Source organism: Girardinichthys multiradiatus, chromosome 20 (genome assembly GCF_021462225.1).
Source record: "Girardinichthys multiradiatus isolate DD_20200921_A chromosome 20, DD_fGirMul_XY1, whole genome shotgun sequence".
In the NCBI taxonomy this organism is placed as follows: Eukaryota; Metazoa; Chordata; class Actinopteri; order Cyprinodontiformes; family Goodeidae; genus Girardinichthys; species Girardinichthys multiradiatus.
In genome coordinates this window covers 25839660-25847004 of record NC_061812.1, presented here as the reverse complement: position 1 = coordinate 25847004, position 7345 = coordinate 25839660, and the positions used below count along the sequence as shown (strand labels likewise).

General features: G+C 39.2%; 1 long non-coding RNA gene across 1 annotated transcript; it reads left to right on the top strand.

Annotated features, from left to right (window-relative positions):
• Positions 1–2420: 2420 nt before the first annotated feature.
• Positions 2421–6183, top strand: LOC124857273. The gene is made up of 3 exons (XR_007035557.1): positions 2421–3398; positions 3815–3855; positions 3958–6183. It is a non-coding gene; the product is annotated as an uncharacterized LOC124857273 (long non-coding RNA).
• Positions 6184–7345: the final 1162 nt, after the last annotated feature.

Sequence of the window (7345 nt, the reverse complement as noted above, 5' to 3'; positions counted from 1 at the left end):
CATCCGACCAATAAAAGAAAAGTGTTTTTAATACAAAAAACGTCAACCTTCAAATAATCATGTACAGTTATGCACTCAATACTTGGTCGGGAATCCTTTTGCAGAAATGACTGCTTCAATGCGGCGTGGCATGGAAACAATCAGCCTGTGGCACTGCTGAGGTCTTATGGAGGCCCAGGATGCTTCGATAGCGGCCTTTAGCTCATCCAGAGTGTTGGTTCTTGAGTCTCTCAACGTTCTCTTCACAATTTCCCACAGATTCTCTATGGGGTTCAGGCCAATTGAGCACAGTGATACCATGGTCAGTAAACCATTTACTAGTGGTTTTGGCACTGTGATCAGGTGCCAGGTTGTGCTGAAAAATGAAATCTTCATCTCCATAAAGCTTTTCAGCAGATGGAAGCATGAAGTGCTCCAAAATCTCATGATAGCTAGCTGCATTGACCCTGCCCTTGATAAAACACAGTGGACCAACACCAGCAGCTGACACGGCACCCCAGACCATCACTGACTGTGGGTACTTGACACTGGACTTCTGGCATTTTGGCATTTCCTTCTCCCCAGTCTTCCTCCAGACTCTGACACCTTGATTTCTGAATGACATGCAGAATTTGCTTTCATCTGAAAAAAGTACTTTGGACCACTGAGCAACAGTCCAGTGCTGCTTCTCTGTAGCCCAGGTCAGGCGCTTCTGCCGCTGTTTCTGGTTCAAAAGTGGCTTGACCTGGGGAATGCGGCACCTGTAGCCCATTTCCTGCACACGCCTGTGCACGGTGGCTCTGGATGTTTCTACTCCAGACTCAGTCCACTGCTTCCGCAGGTCCCCCAAGGTCTGGAATCGGCCCTTCTCCACAATCTTCCTCAGGGTCCGGTCACCTCTTCTCGTTGTGCAGCGTTTTCTGCCACACTTTTTTCTTCCCACAGACTTCCCACTGAGGTGCCTTGATCCAGCACTCTGGGAACAGCCTATTCATTCAGAAATTTCTTTCTGTGTCTTACCCTCTTGCTTGAAGGTGTCAATAGTGGCCTTCTGGACAGCAGTCAGGTCGGCAGTCTTACCCATGATTGGGGTTTTGAGTGATGAACCAGGCTGGGAGTTTTAAAGGCCTCAGGAATCTTTTTCAGGTGTTTAGAGTTAACTCGTTGATTCAGATGATTAGGTTCATAGCTCGTTTAGAGACCCTTTTAATGATATGCTAATTTTGTGAGATAGGAATTTTGGGTTTTCATGAACTGTATGCCAAAATCATCCGTATTAAGACAATAAAAGACCTGAAATATTTCAGTTAGTGTGCAATGAATCTAAAATATATGAATGTTACATTTTCATCTATTTTGAGAAGGACCTGTATATATATATATATATATATATATATATATATATATATACAGGTCCACTTCATGCTATATATACATACACTACTGAAGCATTCTTGAGGACCATGTGCATCCAATGGTTCAAACATTGTATCCTGAAGGTGGTGCCATGTATCAGGATGACAATGCACCAATACCCACAGCAAGACTGGTGAAAGATTGGTTTGATGAACATGAAAGTGAAGTTGAACGTTGAACATCTCCCATGGCCTGCACAGTCACCAGATCTAAATATTATTGAGCCACTTTGGGGTGTTTTGGAGGAGCGAGTCAGGAGACGTTTTCCTCCACCAGTATCATGTAGTGACCTGGCCACTATCCTGCAAGAAGAATGGCTTAAAATCCTTCTGACCACTGTGCAGGACTTGTATATGTCATTCCCAAGACGAATTGACTGTATTGGCCGCAAAAGGAGGCCCTACACCATACTAATAAATTATTGTGGTCTAAGACCAGGTGTTTCAGTTTCATTGTCCAACCCCTGTATATTTATAATGCTGTGTTTTTTGTAGCCTTCTCATGACTGATTCCTTTTTATGGTGAGACCATTGTGATCCTTTATAACCTCTCGGGTTTGGCTAAAGGATGTAAATCACTAAATGTAAGGATAATCTGGCTAGGGCAGCTGAACTTTTATTTATCAGATTTTCTGTAATTCATGGCAGGGGTGTAACCAAGAAAGATTGAAGCTGGAATTGAATCAAGGGTATGTTTAGAATTAGCACACTAATGCAACAAGGTCATTGTGGCCTTTATATTTTTCAAATTTTTACCACTAACAGATTTGCTTGTTTTTCTGTTGTTTTGTGCAGAAATAACAGTATGTCACATTAAAGTTGAAAAAAATTCAGATATCAATTGTTTGGTCTAGTTATTTACATTACACAAATCTGGCATTTTAACGTGGAAGTTTAGACGTTTTAGTCAGAATCCGAAACAGCTTTATTGCCAAGTTTGACTCTGCTACACTTTGCTCTCACCAGTCTTGTCATTTTGTTCAAGATAGATCTGACCCACAAAACACTCAGAAGTACAACTGAAGTAGTGAAAGGTGTTTTATTTACAAAGTGATACTTGAACGTGAACAGTAGAATCGTCAACTGCAAGGAAAGAGGGGAAGGAGCACTGGTGAAAACAAGAACTATAATCTTTAGGAATAAACGAGAAGTTATTATGTTAATGGTAGAACGGCTTTCTAAGTGAGTGAAGTCACGTCGCCAGGGGCAGAAGAGTAGGGACCCAGGTGTGTGAAGCAGAGAAAATCCAGATGGTTTACTTGAGCTGTAGAGTGAGTTCTGGTGAGTTCAGGAGTTAATTCAATGTTCAGTTAGTTGCGTTGGAGGGTGGACAGGGTACGCTTCTGCCTTGGTTCAGGAGATGGAGGATAACAGGAAGCTGCCAGCTTGGAAACGAGTACATGGAAACGAAATCCACATAAAATCCACCAAACACAGATAATCTTGATCATCCAGAAACTTCTGGAACCAAAGTCAAATTTCAACGAAGAATTATCAGAAGGTTCAGGTTTCTGCCTGCGAAGGAACATAAACAATATCAGCTTATTGACAAAGAACGAAGCATAGCTTAGTAGTGGCTGAGCTTGTTACCACTGAAGGCAACCACTCTGGCATTAAAGTGCTGGCAGCCTCCTGCTTAAATACTCCTCCAATGCAATCAGCAGATAGGTTGCACCTGTCACCCAGCACACCTGAGAAACTCCAGCACCACCTGGAAACTGAAAACAAAATGCAGACAAAAACACAAACACACACAGAAACCAAAACCCCGATAATTATACTATCAAACTCTGTCTTACCTTTTGTTATAGATCAATCTACAGTGATAGAAAATGGGAACAACAAAGAGATGGTAAATAAAAACATATCATTAACAAAACATTGGGTTACTTGTGTTTTTCATGATTTTACTTTTGTTCATATTTCTCCATGTTTCAAGTTCTCAGCAAAGAGACGGAGTCTACAGTGTCATCCAGTTTGTACCTGCTGCTGACTGTCCCACAGGTAACAGTTTTTAGTTTTACACTCACCTAAAGATAATCACAAATGTTTCCTAAAAATAGCATGCTAGAGGCAACAGGAGGGACAATCTGAAGGCAACCTATTGGGATGATGACTACTAATTAAAAAGACTTAATATTCAGATTGTAACTTCACATATTAACTAAGTTACAAAAACACTGGTACTTTTTAAAGCTAAGTAAGCATACACTCCATGTTCTCAATATCTTTGTGATAAACTCACCTATTAAAAAGGAACATTTATCACATTATTGCAACAAATGAATAGAAATATCTTACACTGTATTTTTTTTGGATCAGTATAAATCTTTCTTTCAGTGGTAATATTTTTTACACATACAGTAAACAGCCAAAACTGATCGTTACTCATGTTACGGTTTTTTTCCCCCTTTCTTCAGGTCCTGGGAAACCTATCAGAGAAACGTCCCAAAATGATGATGTATGGGACAGTTATCACCAAAAAATAATCATTCTGAACTTTGCAGCTGTACAGATGTTTTAAATTTAAATGTTTCTCCCATCTGATCTCTTTCTTTTCCAGTCAGATGTTTACCACGTGTACTGCACCGTTCCTGATTTGCCTTCTGCATCAACAAGAATGATGTGATGTACAAATTCCTGCAAAACCAATAAAACACATCTTCAATCATAAATGAGAGATCAAGGGCCATACAGATAACGATTCTTATTTATGCTGGATGACACTGTCCAGAGGAAAAGTGTACAGTGCTGTGAAGAAGTATATTGTTGCTCTTAAAGTTCTTATAATTCATGAGAAACTCCTCTTTTTGTTATCATAGTTTACTTTTCACTGTGATATGTGTAAAAGAGATTGATCAATTAGGCGACTGGGAAATGATTTCCTGTCTTTAAAACTTCTGAGAGACAAACTTTACCAATCAACTTAGATAATATTCTAAGCATTCATTTCCAGCTGGAAAACATTTCTCTTGAAGTTCTGTTACTTTTCATGGTGGTTATTTTGTTTTGGTTTTGTTTATTGTTTAAATTAATTATTAAGAGACTAGAACTTAGATTGATTTATAATTATTGTAACCCTTGATAACATGCAGTTAGTTTGATTGTAAATAAATCTTATTTTTGATAAATATACCAAATCTCTCCTTTGCTTGTATAAAATGTGTAATAAGACAGCTCTATAAGTATGAAAAAGATTGATCTTTCATCTAAACCTTTCAGTAGAGACTGATCAACTCATGTTTAATGAGACTATTCAATGTTTGATGCATTAACAGTTTTATGCATCCTTTCAGTTTGCTACTGTTACATCACTGATGATGTTCTGGCCTACTTAGAGGCGACTGTGGCTCAGTAGGAAGATAAGTTGTTTGGCAATCAGAAGGTAGTGGGTTTGAATCCAGCTTCCTCCTGCCCTATGTTGATGTGCTGCAGTGCACTTGACCTCAAGTTGCCTACCTATCGGAGTGTGAATGTGGCTCTAGTGTAGGGCGCTTTGAGTGATCTGTATGATTGGAAAGGCGTATATAAGTTCAGTTCATTTACCATTTTACTTGATAAGCTAAGTGCTTTGCAATAAACATCAGACAATTTCATAACTTGACTCATTGAAAAGGATGAAAAAGAAGTTGTTATTATACAATACAGTGTAGTTTATGGTCCCTCCTGAGAAATTTGTGCTGGACTCAAAAGTGCTGCATTTAACAGATAAACAAGAATAAACAAGAAAAATATGCACACGGCAATACCTTCTATGTTTGCCACAGCAGCAGAATACAACATGGACAACATACTCTTTCTACTTAACCCATATTGTAGCCTGAATAGATGTCCTGCTCATATATGGAGTGAAGGTGCTAGAGTTCAGTCAACTATATCACCTTCATGGCTGTGTTAACCCAATAAGCTAGCTTAGCCATTAGTTGTACATCCAGGTTCTCATAGCATTCATGCTGCAATCCCATATTTTGGTCAACTCTCTCTGACAGTCTGGAAAAAACAAAACAAAGCATAATTTCCCGATACACACCATAAACTCTCAGTTAGCCTGACAAAAAGAGTCTTTGCTGAATTCGAGGACAGACACAAGGACCTTCAGGCTGAAGGTGTTGTTCATGCTGAACATGAGTTCCTACCAAGGACCCGAATTTGTGTCATAAATGTGCACCAGACTATAAATCCCCATTAATTATGGGTCCAAACCCATTTGCAACAACAAAGAAACAGAAATAAAGAGGAAATACTAATTTGGAAGGTCACATGCAGCTGTTATGTTGTGCTGTGACAAAGAATGGGTGCACATTTGATGAAAAAAAAAAAAATGTTTCCCTGAGTTTTTTGTTTAGTTTAGTCTCTCCTCATTTTTTCCGTATCTTAGTTTCCTCATAGCCATTGTAACCTATTTCCCTCAGTTCCCTACACCTGGTCATCACACCTGACAGTACTCACACTGATTACCTGCCTCTCCTTCCCATTGTCTCACTTTTCACTTCCCTCTGTATAAAAGCTCACGGGTTTCACTTCGCCGCGTTCTGCTATCTTCCTGGTATGTTCCTGATTCCATGCCAGTCTCGTTTCTGTTTCTGTTCAGCTCTCAGTAAGTCCTGTACATCTTGTTTATCTTGACCTGTTTCTTCAGGTCCATTAAGCCTGCATTGAAAACTCTGCTCATCAAGCCTTCCAAATAAATAATGGATCTTAACTATACCATAGGGCTCCCGAGTATCTCCCTGCATCCTGGTCCGATCCCTCAAACACAATTCCTGACAATTTTAAGGCCATGTATGTAGCTGATCAAATTTTTAATATGTAGATCAGTTGAAATGTAACAAAATTACTTTTTAAATAACTGTAAGCCCAAAGGTGAAGATCATATCCCATCCTGTCCAACTGCAAGTGTACAGTGCTTGTTTAGTGCATGGTATTGTTGTCATGGCTCTTCTCCATACAGCACCTTCTGATACTTAATAGATGTGGAAGTCAAAGGAGTCAGCAGATAAGGGTAGTTTGTTCAGGGTGATGAATCTGTTCACGTTCCTCATGGTTGCAAAGCTGCTGCTCATCGTCTTCATCATTAAGTTCAAAATCTAAAAAGGTTTTTCAACTGATATTTTCAAATAACTTGAACTCAAATGTCAACATTTTACCAGTATTTAATGTTTAATTATTTTATCAGTTCTTTCTAAGCAGGCACCTTTCAAGTTATAAAAGCTGCAGATCATTATGCATGTTAAATGTTTTCAGTCAACAAATGGCACATTGTTATTATTCTTATATTTTGAGAAAAACAATTCTCTGTTGTCTTTGCTTACAGTATATCTAGTTCTCAACTTCACATTTTCAATGCATGCTCTAGCATATGAACCTCCTTACTTCCAGATCATCTTCAGCCTAAACTGATGGTTGATCGACTTGTGATGACAGAAACCGACAGTCACCCTGGACCGTTTAGCGTCCATCTCATGGTTCTGTCTCATGGTGTGATTTCAAAACTGAAAGTCAAAGAACTTCCACCAACAATCTGTGTGAAAACGCTGCTGAGCTGAACACAAAGCTGAGCTGCTGAAGAACACAAAGAAGATCACCGGCTGAGGTTAAAGTTGGATGTTTTTACAATGCAAAGCTTGTAGTCAGTGATGCAATTCCAGATAGTGACACAACCACCATCATCATAAACAGTGAGTCACTACTTAGATATGTACCAGTAATACCTATGGGATAATCCAGGGACCATGGAATGTGTTTAAAAGAGGTGGGGCCCCATCAGTCACCAATGCTCATGTTGTTTCCAACGGGACTTTCTGTCAAGACGTATTTCTTCTCCATCTGCACAGCTACATAGATTTTTACAGCCGTTTTAACTCCATGGTGCAAATCATTCACTCGATTCACTATACGGAAATAACACTACACTAAATAAATGCATATTGTTTTCAGCTCTTCCTAAATCA